At 37.0% G+C, this 15955-nt stretch overlaps 1 protein-coding gene across 3 annotated transcripts in view; it reads left to right on the forward strand.

Moving 5' to 3' along the window:
- Nucleotides 1-83: 83 nt before the first annotated feature.
- The window catches only part of msantd4 (Myb/SANT-like DNA-binding domain containing 4 with coiled-coils), a 79635-nt gene continuing 63763 nt past the window's right edge, over nt 84-15955 (forward strand). For all 3 annotated transcript variants that reach the window (XR_012391101.1, XM_073924102.1, XM_073924101.1), the window contains exon 1: nt 84-245. The gene's annotated coding sequence lies outside the window, so the exon portion shown is untranslated. The remainder of the gene's footprint in view (nt 246-15955) is intronic.

Here is a 15955-nt window from a genome sequence, read left to right on the forward strand (position 1 = left end):
GTACAAGCGGAGATAAGTGGGCGTGTCTTAAAACTGACCCACCACACCCATGTAGGAAACACCCAATCACGCTGTGAGAATTTAGTGGCCACGCCCATGTTTTCAGTTAACTCGGTTTGAAATTGAACTGTGAACAAGTTAGAGTTAATATTAAATGTTATAATATTGGGCTTGATTTATAATATTCATCAGGATTTATTTTAATGTCGAATAACTACTGTATTTCGGAGGTCTGCTAAAACACGGTAGGAGTGTTTGTGTATACCTTCTTTGAAGATATTTACGTTTGGGGCTGTGTTTTGTGCTAATTGTGTCTAATGCTAACGTATTTATCAGGGCCATATTCAATGATTAATTTCTTAAAAGATGTCCAGAAAGAGGATGGTTATGGTGTTTGTTGATGCTTGTTAAGATTGGTGACAGGCGCCTGAAATGCTGATGAGAGGTTTTTGTATACAGTTTGTCTGCTGAGGGCTTTGACATGAAGGCCCCAGTCTGGCTAAAGTCCAGAAGGGATACAGCTGCGGATACTTGCTTTCGGATAGCATAATTTTTGCGTCAATATTTTTTACATTGCTTTAAAAGTTGGGTTTAGGGTAAGGGGCAATGGTTAATAACATACAATTCAATGAGTAATTTAATAAATATTATGAATAATACTCGGTATAATTACTGTGTTTACATTACTGTGAGGGTTGAGTTGAGAGTAGGGGTAACGTTATGGGTTAATAAAACACAATTTAATGGGTAATCTGATGAATAATATGAATAATACTCGGTATAATTTCTGTTTTAAAGTACAGTGAGGATTTGGTTTAGAGTTGGGGTAGGAATAGACGTAATAAAATACAATTATTGGATAATTGAATAAATAATAATATATAAATAATTATCGTTAATTTTCGGCCGCAGCTGTATCCCTTCTAGCCACAACCACAGTCCGCCTTTGTGTTTTGTTTGTACTGTAATTGTAACATATCCATACATACCTATGGACCAAATCGCTGGACATTTACTCTAAAATCTCCTTAATAAACACCCGATACAACATGCATAGTATTACATGCATTTTTATTTTGGTAAATGTGTATGTAATTTTAAGTTTTTAGACACATTAAATAAAAATGTTAAATGTTAAATGTTAAAAATAATACTACTCAATGTGTATAACACAGGAAAATATAGTGTAAACAAAAATCATTTTGCGAATTACATAATATATGGTTATAGATATAATTGTAGTAAACCTTAAAAACAAACTCTTTAAGACGTTATGGTTTTCGGTGGAGTCTAACGGTACTGATGTACAGAAATTCAATAATCGACTGTAAAGTAACATGGTATAGTCTTCGTTGTGTAAATAATTAAACTCATTCTTTGTTAAAATGGCAAACTTTATAATTTTGTGTCCAAATGGTTACATTTCACTTTAAATTGCTTGAGATCCTGCGATTGTGGCTAATGCAGATTTGCAGATTGTGATATTGATGCTGTAGCGATTTATTGTGCAGCCCTAACATTAGGGCTGGGCCGATAAATGATATTACATCAAACCGCGATAATTTTTGTCAATAACTATGATAAGCTGTGCACTATTTTACTCCATATTGATCTAAGAGACAATCACACAGCAGAAAACAATGGGAATCTAAAAGAGATATTAGAGTTGTTCCGAATTTTTGGCCACCGAAAATTTATCGTCCGAAAATATATCATGCCATTTTAATGGAACCTCTAATTTTTGTGGCTTCAGTCATTGTCGGGGTACTTTTTTAAATCTGGAAGCATTAACAACTTATATCGGAATATATATCGTTAACGTTAAAAATAATAAATAATCAATGAGACTGCATTTTTGCCGTATCGCCCAGCCCTTACATAAATACATACACGCATACATATTAGGTATGTATGTACAGTACTTTATGTTTTTAAAGACCATTTGCTATATAAATATATGATACAAACTATCTTTAAAAATTATAAAGGGTTTCTATAGTTTAACATTAAGGAAAATTCTCAGAATAATTAAGGGTGGTTAATTTTAAATAAAGAAAATTTAAAGCTAAATGCTTACATCCAGGACATTCACATGGTTCTTTTTATTTATTTATTTAATTATTTATTTATTTTTATTTCTATAAAAAAAAATTTGCAGCCATAAAATAACAATCCCAGAACATTCTGTAAACTGATTATTATTAGTAGGGATTTAATACACTTTATTTGAAAACCATGTATAGTATATAAGGTTTATGAAATGAAGCTGCTTTGACGGTATCCTTCACTCTTTAGTTTCAGAGTCACTGGTGTTTATACTGTCCTGCGATGTTCTGTGATTAGAATAAACAGATTACAGCTGCATCTCTCTTCCTGAAACATCCCATAATAACATTACTACAGTAATCGGCTCATTACTCATTCATTCTGACATCATCACATTCGGCCAATCGAATTAAGGCGCATAATTACGGCAGATGAGGGGCCGTGTGTTTGAGCTGCTGATTAAGCCAGGATCACTGGATGTCTTGTTTATGTAAATACTAAAATTAAAACTAATGAGAAACTAAGCTGGAATGATGCTAGGAAAATATGCGATATTGTTAAGAATTGCAATAACGATATTTCCTATGATATAACCTAACCATATGTTATTCCCTAGAAATGCTGTTGTTTATATTAGCTCTGTTTTTAAATCAGTTATTTATGTAATGATAATAATATAAATGGGTAAAATGTATTTTTAAATCTTACAAATTGTAATTAGGACCAACAAAGGTGTTAAGATGCAAACATTTAATTTTTAAAACACTGAATGAGTGAAAACGTCTGCAGATATTCTGATTTTGATTGGCTGTTGTCATTTTCCTCTCTGGACTCCACCCACTAGTGTTTAGTTTAAGCTTTGGGTTTACCTTTGGGCCGCTCCAGCCAATAGCAGAACAGCAATTACTTGAGAGGCGGGGCTTAAGATAGTAAGGCCTGATTTGAATGCGATACATTTATGGCATATATTATTATCGTGATGATGATAACGTTGCAATTTATATTGTCCAGTCCTAAGAGAAACTGTTTTTTTCAGATTGTGTCAGCTATCAGCACCCAAATCTAAACAGTTATTGGTCAGAATTCCATATCGGTGTTATCCGTAGACACTAATATATTATAATATCTAAACTATACACAAAATATCTCTGAGTTTTTCCCATGATACTCCTCTCCTGAAACTCTCATGGGAAAGTTTGAACCAAAAGGCAAATAATTGTCATCCAGCTGAAGCAATATAACTGTTCATCTCAACACACACTCACACAGAGAGAGAGCAAACATTCACATGCTCGCTGTTCTGGATTCTGCCTGAACTATTTTGATCCTGAGAAAGATGAGAGGCGCACGTGCTGAACGCAGAGTTTCATCTCCCTCAGGATTATGGCGGAGAAAATAAAATGAATTATCGGATTAGCGACCTCCTAACAGCCTGTCAGACGCGCATCCTCAAGACGACAGCTCTTAACAAAAACATACATTTATAACACCTCTGTGTCTCTCTTCGGCCTTTTTCTGTTATAGAATCTCAGAGCACAGAAGATCAGATTGGTGCTAAAAGTCGAGGGAAAAGTTTGTGTGTGTGTGTGTGTGTGTGTGATGAGAAGGTGATAGTGTGACAGTGACCTGTAAACAAAGCTCTTCAGCATTGTCTGTACTGAAGGCCAAAGCTGCTGACCTTTTCTACCTCGGTGTCAACACATTGTCTTTTAAAGAGATAGTTCATCCAAAACTGAAAATGCTGTCACCCTTCACTTGTCACAAACCTGCTTGCCTTTCTTTCTTCTGTTGAAAACACAAGACGATATTTAGAAAAAATGCTAAAAACCATTGACTTCCATAGAGTTTTTCCTACAGCCAATGGAAGTCAATGGTTGGTAAGGTTAGGTTACTAACATTTTTCAGAATAACTAGTTTTGGGAACCACTTACAAGAGTAACGAGAGAGTATGTTTTTCTTTTTTGGGTGAACTATCCCTTTAAGGAAGATTGTGGTGAAGCTCTGACACAGAACAGACATTCAAAGAGGAAACGTGTTAGAATAAAACTGCAGACATTGATTCAAACACATCTAAACATGCACTGTTTTATTGCACATTGATACATTTTGCACAGCTTACTTTAACATTTGCGTAAACCTCTTGGTAATAAAAATAAAACAATTGTTGGATGTAACACTGAACCCAAAACCTTACGAACTCAATTGAATGGATACAAGTAGGCCTGTCACGGTATCATATTTTTGTCATGCGATATTTCCAGGGGTGGGCGATATGGCAAAAATGCAATCTCGATAATTATTTTCCATATTAAGCTCTTGTCCATGTGTTGTGCGATAAGTCCATGTATTGATTATTGTGACGGACTAACTGTTCAACTAAAAATGTGTGAGACTTGAGAGCCCTGTAAACATTCCCTTGCAATATACACTTTATTTCAATGTTCTAGTATTTTGCCTGTAGCGATTTGAGTGTAAGAAAAGCGCATTACAAATAAAATGTATTATTATTGTTATATTGAGCGAGGATGATATATATTGTGATTACATTTTTAATGTTTCCAGATTCAAAAGAGTACCCCATTAATGACTGAAGCCACAATAATTAGAGGGACTTTTAAATGTCAGTACATATTTTCGGCCGCAAAATTTTCAGAAAAGTTTTGGCTGAAAATTCGACACATCTCAATATCAACACACTTTTAGATTTTAATTGTTGCACATTTCTGCTGTGTGATTGGCTGTTAGATCGATATAGAGTATTTAAATCCAAAGCTTGTCATTGTTATCGACATACATTTTAACACAATTCGATATACAATGGTCCCTCGTTTATTGCGGGACTTGCATTCTAAAATGACCCTATGATAGGCGAAATCCGCGAAGTAGACTACTTAATTTTTTTACGATTATTCTAGATGTTTTAAGGCAGTAAACCCTCCCTCGCTACACACTTCATACACTTTTCTCAGGCAGGCATTAACATTTTCATACATTTCTTTCTTGTATAAACAGAATGTGAAAACGCATATCCTAAATAAATGTTAACAAAGAAGTGCAAGGTAAAGAGTAACAGAGGCTGCGATATCTGCTACCAGATCTATGAAAATATAGTAGAATAATTTATAGCAAATAATATAGTGTTTTTTTAACTATACTGACACCGACACCTCCAATAGAGATAGAGATGTTGCACAATCAGCTAAAATGTTGCTAGAATTGTTTTTATGTATGGGCGATATATATATATATACAGTTGAACTCAGAATTATTAGCCTACCTTGAATTATTAAACCACTTGTTTATTTTTTCTCCAATTTCTGTTTAACGGAGAGCAGATTTTTTTCAACACATTTCCAAACATAATTTTTAGTTTTAGTAACTAATTTCTAATAACTGATTTATTTTATCTTTGCCATGATGAAAGTCAATAATATTTTACTAGATGTTTTTCAAGACACTTCTATACAGCTTAAAGTGACATTTAAAGGCTTAACTGGGTTAATAAATTTAACTAGGCAGGTTAGGGTAATTAGGCCAGTCATTGTATAATGATGATTTGTTCTGTAGACAGTCGAGTAAAAATATAGCTTTAAGGGGCTAATAATTTTGTCCCTAAAATGGTGTTTAAAAAATTAAAAACTGCTTTTATTCTAGCCGAAATAAAACAAATAAGACTTTTTCCATAAGAAAAAAATATTATCAGACATACTGTGAAATTGTCCTTGATCTGCTTAACATCATTTGGGAAATATTTAAAAACGAAGAAAAAAATTCAAAGGTGGCTAATAATTCTGACTTCAACTGTATATATATATATATATATATATATATATATATATATATATATATATATATATATATATATATTCAATCACCAAAAATGATTGAGCTCATGTTCATGTGTTGTGTGAAAAGTCCATGTATTGATTATTGTGACGGACTAACTGTTCAACTAAAAATGTGTGAGACTTGAAAGACCTGTAAACATTCACTTGCAATATACAACATTCACTTTATTTCAATCATTATGTCTGCACTATTAGTGGTCCCTGATCTCTCTATTTTATTTCTTTCTCTATTCGCCTTGTTTGCAAGTACCCAATAAGCCCCAATATCAAGCTTCATGCAGGGCTTGGCAATAAGGACTGCCCCATGGCCTGGGGCTAGCGTGAGAGACGCTCGGGACAGTAGACGGGATTGTTACTGGCCCAGTGCTGCTAAACTAAAGTTTAATTTGGCTGCAACTGTTTGTCAATTACATGTAAATACAGTCTTAGGTTGCTTTCACACATAGACAATTATTTCGGAAACTGTCTCATTTACCCAGTTAGCGCAGTTTGTTTGGCACATTGGAATCCCGTATTTGTGCTTGGATCCGTGCCAAATCAATCGATCGGAGATTGCCTGAATGAGATGGTCTCAGTTTGATTGAAATGAACTCTGGAGAGGCTATATCACAGTGTTTATGGTAGTGTAATAGCCATATTTACGGCGATATGAATGACAATTATGAGTCTCGCGGGATGTCATCATTTCTACTGGCAAATGTGCGTTTCATATCGACTACGAAAGTGAAACAATGCTAAAATATTACAGAGTGCTGTTTATCCGTTAGGAATATTGACCGAAGTGAAGTTTATTTATAAACTAATTTTCGAGAGGATCACGTGATTGTGATTGAACTCGGCTGGTTCTGCAATAACTATGTATGATCCACCAATCAGACGATTCCTAACCCACTATAAAGAGCACTAATTCGATTTGAAGAATCCCCCCTTCCACCCCTACTCCTCCAGCTTTCCCTTCATATGGCAGCACGGTGGCCCCGTGATTAACACTGTTGCCTCACAGCAAGAAAGTCACCGGTTCTAGTCCTTAAACCAGTTAAACTCCGCGGACCCGTTACTGGTACGTCATCGACTTTTGCTTTAAGATTTAAAGGGGTAGCATTGCACCAGACCCCCTTAAGTAGTTTCGTTTGAAAGGGTAGAATCTATTTTTTTAACACATATGCATCACTTTGGTTTATTCTACTGTACAAAAGTTATTTACACTTAAATACAGAGTATACCAGAGCTGGGTTTTCTTTAAAATCACACCAAATTTTTGCATTTACACCTCTGCATGTGGATTTAGGAAGCTTTTAAATTTGGGTAAACATGCCCTACAAGTTAATTGATGTAAATTTATTACTATAGTCAAACTCTCAGCCAGCAGCATATCGCTTCATAACAATCATTTTCTATCATCATTGTTTCTGCTACATTCATTCTTCCATGGTGGGGCGTCAGACCAAAACTGATCCTGCCACAGCTACATTACAGCTTCCCATTCAAAACATTCAGTCGTTGCTTTTTAATAGCGGGTTATAATCGCACCAATTTTTTTAAAAGGCAAGTGATTTATAAAAGCTCAAACTTTAATCATAGTAGTGCTGTGTGTTATTTGTTTAACTCTTTAGGTGGCATGCTGACTGACTGATTAAAAAAAACGTTAAATAAAAATCGTACACATAACATAGGAACAGTAAAGCAGAAAAGTTTGACAGTTTTAAAACCGTGACTTTTCCAAACCGTGGTATACCTTGAAAATGATCCCATGCCTAATTATCTGAGAATTTTTCTATATCTATTATTTATATATATTTATTCTTTAGATAGATAGATAGATAGATAGATAGATAGATAGATAGATAGATAGATAGATAGATAGATAGATAATTTTTTTCTAATTTATTTAGACTTTACAATTGTAATTTTTGGTCCCACTTTATATTAAGGGTGCTTTCACATCTGTAGTTTGCTTCATTTGGTGTGGACCAAGGGTAATAAATGATACATTGTTGCATTTTCTGCCGTCTTTGGGTCGTTTTCACACCACACTGCTGGCTTTGGTCCGAACCAGTTGAAACAAACCAAAATGCAGTCATCTGACAAAATCCACATCTCTCATTGGCCAGATGTTGTTGAACATATTTCCTAAACTGCTTATTTATTGGTCAGAATTCACGTGCGGGAAAATACCAGTGAACTCCCGCAGGTAAACAAAACCGGCAGACACAAAATGTTGTTTTTACTCTGGAGAGACGACTGCGCTGGCTGATTGTATCACTGCTTTAGACAAACTATACATTACGAAAATGGAGCGCAGCCGCAGCTGGAAAACAGTGTTTAATGCATCGCTCGTCACTTCAGCAGGAGGCGTGAATTAATTTAGCTAAACTGTGACATGAGCCCCTTTCACACAGTGATACCGGTAAATATCCGGAAAATTTACGGAACGACTTTACCGGTATATTCAAAAAAGCGCTGTTCACACAGGCGAGGACGTTACGGAATTTTTCCGGAAAAGAGCATTCACACATCCATTCCAAAATACCGGTAAATTCTGACATCATTCACCACAAATGAGCTTTAAACGGCTGCGCTTGTATTTGTAAACATTTGACTACATTACAAACTCTGTGGATGATCAATATTGTGAACAACTTTTGCAGGATCACTTTCTCATGTCGAGATGTTCATAATATGTGCGTGTGCAGGCGCTCACAGGCTGTTTCACAAGCACACGCAAAGCTTGAAGGTAAACAAACAACGGCTTATCATAAGCATCTCATCGATGATCATTTACACAGTTGGCATTAAGAAGAACATATAAACGTGATCTGACTAACTTCTAGCAGCTAAATGTGTCTGGGAAAATATGCAAAGGCTTTTATTCTCATAAACCGCGCGGACGTGAATGCGTCTGACTGTTCTGATTGGCTAAAGCAGACGTCTCACGTCAGCACGTTCTAGACGTGCACACGCTTATTCCGGAAATCTTCCTTCTGCGTTCACACAGCGCAGCATTCCGGCAAATTGCCGGTAATGTTACAACTTCTCTTTCCGGAAAATAGCCAGAACGAATTTACCGGTATTTTCAAAAAGGACCTATTCACACATACAACCTTTCCGGAAAATTGCCGGTAATTTTCCGGAAAGGTCTGTATGTGTGAAAGGGGCTATGGTCATCTTGCGGAAATATTACCAACGATCCATCAGGTAATGTTTTCCCCTCTCTCTCTCTGTTGGTAAAGCGCTGTGAACAAATATTTTTCCTCCATATCCCATAATGCACAGCGCGTCGGCCTACGGCAGCTGAATTAGTCCGAAACGCGCAGAACTTTTTGCGGTTGGACCTGTTTTAGTACGGATCATATTCTCACCACAAATGAACCGCTCCAGGGTTCGTTTGAAAGCGTACCGAGACCACCTCTTCAAGCAGGTCTCGGTACGCTTATTTGGTCCGCTTTTGGTGCGCACTCGAGTACGATTACTGCATTCACACCTGCCCAAACGAACCGCACCAAGAGGGAAAACGAACTCTAGTGCGATTCAATCCAACTAAATAAGGCAGGTGTGAAAGCACCCTCAGTGTCCTTAACTACTATGTACTTACATCAAAAAAATAAATACAATGTGCTTACTGTGTTTATAATGTATTTGAGAACACTTGTGGTGCTCTTGAGTTGGGATAGAGGTTGGGTTATGGACAGGTTTGGTGGCATGGGTAGGTTTAAGGGTGGGTTAAGGTGTAAGGGATGGTCAACAGTGTATTTACAAATGTAATTACAAAAGTTAATTACAGATGTAGTTACATACATGTATTTAATCAAGCATAAGTACACAGTAAATACATGTATTTATAAGTACATTGTAACAAACTATTAATTCCTGTGTAAGCACATATTAGTTAAGGCCATTTAATATAAAGTGGGACCAAATTTCTTTTATAATTCTCAATTGTATTTAAAGAAACGTTATGCTGAATAAAAAGTGTATGTATACAATTATGTTAGGCTTTTGACACACTAATATGTGGCTAAGAAATAACTATTAACTTTTTTTTCGGTGGGGCCAGTGAAAATTTTGGCAGGGCAAATACAAATCTGAACCACTGGGCAGATTGAGCCAGTAGAAAAAATCCTTAGCGTTGTACCCTGTCGTATACCAATAGAGTTTTAATAATCTATGCTTTTAGAAACCTATTGTACACACATTACTACATTACCAGAGAGAAAACACTTCAGTAGTGTCAGATGAACTGCTTTAATGTTGAGAGAACATGAGGAAGCGCATGAATACATGTAAACACATTTAGTTTTTTGTGCAAATAATGGCTAAAAACCTCTATATTTATTTTCATTTCACTTTGCGTGTGTTAAAACGAGGCAGTCGGCTGTAACTTACAGCATTCTTTTTGTCTACGGCACATTGTGACGCTACACACTGTTTTCAATGTAGCGCTTATGAAAGGCGAGACTGTCACTATGGTAACAGGGATCCTGTTCAGGTAAATCCACAAAATAACCTGCAAAGACAGACTCATTCAGGCGTGTTATTTTTAGTTTGTTTTGCATACACACACACACACACATACACATACGCATAATGAGTCTGAGTCATTTCATGTAGTGATGTTGTCTCGTCACCAGTCTTGCGTTACTGTGATGTCATTGAAATCTTCTATCTGCTCTTTCATTGGTCACGTTGTACTACGTTTGCTTTTGTCCCCCACTGAATGCACATCCTTCTGGACAAACATGATGCTCCATTTTTCACAATGTTGAGTAGATATTCTGATATTTAGAAATACAACATATGGTGATCATGAACCTGCATGTTAGTTATTGTGGGAGTGAATAATTATTTAAGTATTTTTAGATTGTTGTATTGGTTGTTCATTACAATTATAATCTAAAATGAAAAAAAAAAAACTATTACAGTTACACTGACTATTTAGATGTTGGTTTAAAATTATGACTGAATTGTTGAAGTTATTAACTAGGTTTACTAAAACAATTATTGAAAGTTAAAGGCATAGTTCACCAAAAAAAAAAAACATTTACAGAAGAGCCAGAATGAATTTTTAAGCTACTTTTTGTGTTTGTCTGACAGAAAAAAAAATGGCTTGAGGGTGAGTAAATTCATGTGGTTGTTTGCATTTTTGGGTGTTCTACTCTGCAAACTAAGAAATTAACATCACCTTAGATTAATATACTTTTGCAGTTTTCATCATGAGTTCAGTTTTGGGTAAATAATGAGAAATAACATGACATATATTCACCTTACTTTCCTTAAAGTATTTAGTTACTTTTTTTTAATGGATTTACAGAAACATTTGAATACCAGTCACTGCGTTCCCAGCGAACTTTTAAAATAATTCAACTTCTTTAACATTATTATTAATAGGCTTGGGTGGATGATGTTTTTGGTCAAAGTTAGGGCTGGACAATAATTCGATATCAATATAAATCGCCATAAGATTTTTTTTTAATAATGGTGATATAATTTTTAAACCTATTTCCGGTATTTCGATATACATTTGCATACGTATGTTTTATTAGACGAAGGGCGTAATAGGGCGAAGCAGTGGTGCAGTAGGTAGTGCTGTCGCCTCACAGCAAGAAGGTCGCTGGGTCGATCCTCGGCTCAGTTGGCGTTTCTGTGTGGAGTTTGCATGTTCTCCCTGCGTTCGCGTGGGTTTCATCCAAGAGCTTCGGTTTCCCCCACAGTCCAAAGACATGCGGTACAGGTGAATTGGGTCGGCTAAATTGTCCGTAGTGTATGAGTGTGTGTGGATGTTTCCCAGAGATGGGTTGCGGCTGGAAGGCCATCCGCTGCGTAAAAACTTGCTGGATAAGTTGGCGGTTCATTCCGCTGTGGCGACCCCGGATAAATAAAGGGACTAAGCCGACAAGAAAATGAATGAATGAATGAATGAATGGATTTAGTTACTTTTTTCTTTTAATGGATTTACAGAAACATTTGAATACCAGCCACTGTGCTCCCAATGAAATAGCAAGAACTTTTAAATTAATTAAACTTCTTTACCATTATTATTAATAGGCTGTGATTGATGTTGTTGGTCAAAGTTAGGGCTGGACAATAATTCAATATCAATATATATCGCGATAGATTTTTTTTCAATAACGGTGATATGATTTTTAAACCTATTTACGGTATTTCGATATACATTTGCATATGTATGTTTTATTATATATATAAGTAATATATAAATAGTAATAAATAGTAATATATATATATATATATATATATATATATATATATATATATATATATATATATATATCAGATCTTATACCTTGTATCATTTGTCACTGAATGACTTTCCGTGCTCAGAATGAGCGTGATGTCACTTGCGTGATGACGTGCATCACAGACAAGCTGCCACTGTCAGCGCTCAGAAGTTGCTTAACTCATGTTACTCATGTTCTGTTGTCATTAATTACAAATACAGAATATGTTTTTCCACTGGTAATACTGATTTATATATTCGTGGAGGGGGCTAAATCTGAAAAATAATCTTTTTCTACAAAAATCTTTTCTTGTTTTGCTTCTATTTTTGCTATAATAAAATATATTTGTAAAGCATTTTCTCTTGTGATTAATGTTATAATAAACTTTAAATGGTAAAACTGGCCGAAATTGTCAGGGTTCTGCCACTCTGGTCCTGTAAATTCTTGTTTTGGTGGCAGAATCCGGACACTAGTCATGTCTAGTCCTGTTGTGGTCGGCTCGAGCTTTCTTGGGTCGAGCATTTGTTTCTGTCTCTGTGTGCGCGCGTGTCGTCGTGGATGTACGCAGAGTGTGCGCGCTCCCGCTTGATGCGGCCGCGCGGGCTTTGCGTGCCTCGGACGCGTGCGATCTTGTACTCGTGTTTGTGTTTTCGTCTGTCTGCAGCATGGTGTTTCATTCCCAGCGTCTCAGTCTTGTTGGTTTCGGTTTTGGTCGGCACTGGGATGAAGCATGCACGCTGCATGTGTGAGCGCACGGTGAGTGTTTTCATTCATCGCGTGCTCGTGTCTTGCGTCTGTTGTCAAAGCACGTGGCTCTGTGTTTACATCGTGGTCACGTGCTTTTGTCGTGTGCTTCAGTGTTGTGCTTGTGTTGTCATGAACATGCGGTTAATGAGTTCTCTCATTGGCTGCATTTTCTTGTCCTGTTTTATGTGAGCGCATGGCTTGTCTTGTCTCTGTGTCATGCGCTCTTCCGTCTATTGTCTAGTCCCACCCTCTTTGTCAACCCATTATTAGTTAATTGTGTTCACCTGTTTGTGTGTTAATTTTCTACTGCTTATAATCTCCTCATGTCTTCTGTTCTGTGCCAGTTTGTCGTCTAAACTCCCCATGTGTTCCTGCTCTTGTTCTTGTCGTGCCAACCCAGCCAAGTTTGTTAGTGTTATAGTTATGTTTTTCCCCTTCGGGGTGGTTTTTGTTGTTCTTTTGTTTTATTTTTATTATCAATAAATCATCCTGTGTTTGCACTTGAGTCCTCGCTCCCTCATCCTTCGCGAACCGTGACAGAAATATGAACAAAAGCAAGTGATTTAATAAAAAAAATCTTGAATTGTTATAAAAATACTTAGTCAATAAAATAATATATAAAAACAATACAAAATCAATAGTTTAAAAAAATATTGAACTATATTATGATATGAGGTAGTTCCGGAAACTTTCTACTTTTCTGTTTCTCCGTGTGACTTTACGGTGGGTTTCTTTTGACCGCCCCCTGTCGTTTTAAAGAATGTCACAACGGCGAACGCGGCGAGTATAAAAGCCTCGGCCGTTTGGCGAGGTGCGTACGCATTCAGCGGTGGTGTGCGATGCAGCGCCAGGCGCGAGTATAATTCCAGTTTTGCTGCTCCGTCACAGAAAGCTACAAAATGAGAGCCCTGAATACAGATATAGGGGAACAAGCTTCAACTAGTAAGAATGCAGAGGAATTAGTTGATGAGAGAGGAAAGACTAATGCAGTGGTGTGGAAGTGGTTCGGCTTTTTAAGTTTCGATAAACTTATAGTTTCGATGCTCTCCAAAGTCTGCGGGAGAGTGATGCCGACTAGCAGAGTTTATCTGTTCCCGCTGCTACTATTAATTAATTGTTCACTGTAATTTAGGTGGGTGGCACAGTGGCTCAGTGGTTAACACTGTGGCCTTACAGCTATAAGGTCGCTGGTTCGAGTCCTCCAGGTGCTCCGGTTTCCCTTGCAGTCCACACACATACGCTATAGAATTGGATTAATTGGCTGTAGTGTATGAGTGTGTGTGTAAACGAGTGTGTGTGGGTGTTTTCCAGTACTGGGTTGCTGCTGGAAGGGCATCTGCTGCATAAATCATATGCTGGAATTAGGAATGGGCGATTTAGCAAAAAAAATATCTAGGTTTTTTAAAAAGTTTGACCGATTCACGATTTCGATTTTTTTATTTTTTATTGTGTAACTAGTCTTCTCAAAACATTACAACAACATGACTGAAGTGAAGTAACATTCTCTTTAAAAGTAACTTTGTGTTTTTATGGACATGTCATAGAAAAATCGGTCAAGGTGTGAATAAATGTAAAACAAATTCACGAGTTAATTAGCATTGCTGAAGATTTGAATAAGAAATATTTGTGTAAATATTGCACTTGCAGGAATACAGAAGTATTTTTGCTAGTTTTGCTGAGCCTAGGAAAGATTGGCTGTCAGCTCGGCTTTGACTTTGTCTTCTGATTAAATGACAGGTGGTAAAGCTGCTGCCTTTTTCTTAAAAAGATACAGTGGAAGTAAAGGACTGAACATGGAAACTGTAAAGCTTAATTTAACCCAATGTGTGAAGTTGTGGACGTATAGCAGGAGCAAATACAAGCACCAGATGTGTGTCTAATATAAAATAATATATTTATTCTATTTTTCTTTTTCCCCCTTTTAAATATCGATCATTTGATGCGCTTTGCTCCACTCTCTGTATTATGCTGCCTGATCTGTCTGGTTTTCAACTAGGTCCGCTAAATGACGTCATGGGGGCGGGTACTTTCATTTTCACTGCTACAGTCTCTCACCTCTACTCGTATTTAAACCAAAAGATCAGCACGGTTTTTCACATGGCAGGCTCTTACATGTTGAGATCGAGTTTATCGACTTGCTGAGGAAATGTCTTGACAACACATGACAGTTTAAACTATCACACACCAAACGCGCGCATTCGCATGATATTTAACATGAAACTAATCAGATGGCGCTCTGTGGCGCGGCTGAAATATGAACTGCTTCGTGAATCGTGGCTGGGTGGCGCCGGTGTGTGTATAGAAATCTGTTTAGAATTCTAAACTCCATGGGGCTGCGTGGTGCTGTGCGGTGCGTCGCCGAGAGGCGCTTCTGGTGTGCTTCCTGCTTCATACAGAGAGTGAACCAAAGTGCATTGGTGCCATTATAATGTATTAAACATACATATTTTTAAAAAATCGCGATTTCTCAATTTGATTCAAAATTAAATCGTCTTAAAATGTAAATTCGAATTAATCAAAAAAATCGAAAAAAATCGCCCAGCCCTACCTGAAGTAGTTGGCAGTTCATTTCCCTGTGGCGACCTCTGGTAAATAAGGGGCTAAGCTGAAGGAAATGAATGTATTTCAAGCGCCCACGGCCACAATATCATGCATGTTTCTTATCGCAGTATATTCTAGTCTCAAATATAGGCACATGTCTATAGCTGAATGGAGAAGTGTGAATTGGGATGTGGGCCGGAGACAGTATATCACTGTCATGATCCTGATGGGATGCTGCAGAAACATGATTAATGCAGCTGCTGATGCTCTGATAGCAGTGCTCATCCTGTCTGCTGTGTGTTAACAGTGATGATGCTGAAGATAGCGGAGCTTCATCTTCATCTTTTCTCGCTCTCTCTTTCTGCTGCCACACTGATGCTGATCACATTCACTCGGATGACTGCCTGTATCACACGTGCTCTTGTTGCCGTGGAAAAGCAGGCTGTGCTGGGATGGTTGCCGAGGTAACGGGGGGAGAGAGTGTGTCATAGAGGAGGATGGGTGAGAAAATCAGCACTTTCTCTTAATCTCTCACTCACA

This window comes from Danio rerio, chromosome 15 (assembly GCF_049306965.1).
Source record: "Danio rerio strain Tuebingen ecotype United States chromosome 15, GRCz12tu, whole genome shotgun sequence".
Lineage (NCBI taxonomy): Eukaryota > Metazoa > Chordata > Actinopteri > Cypriniformes > Danionidae > Danio > Danio rerio.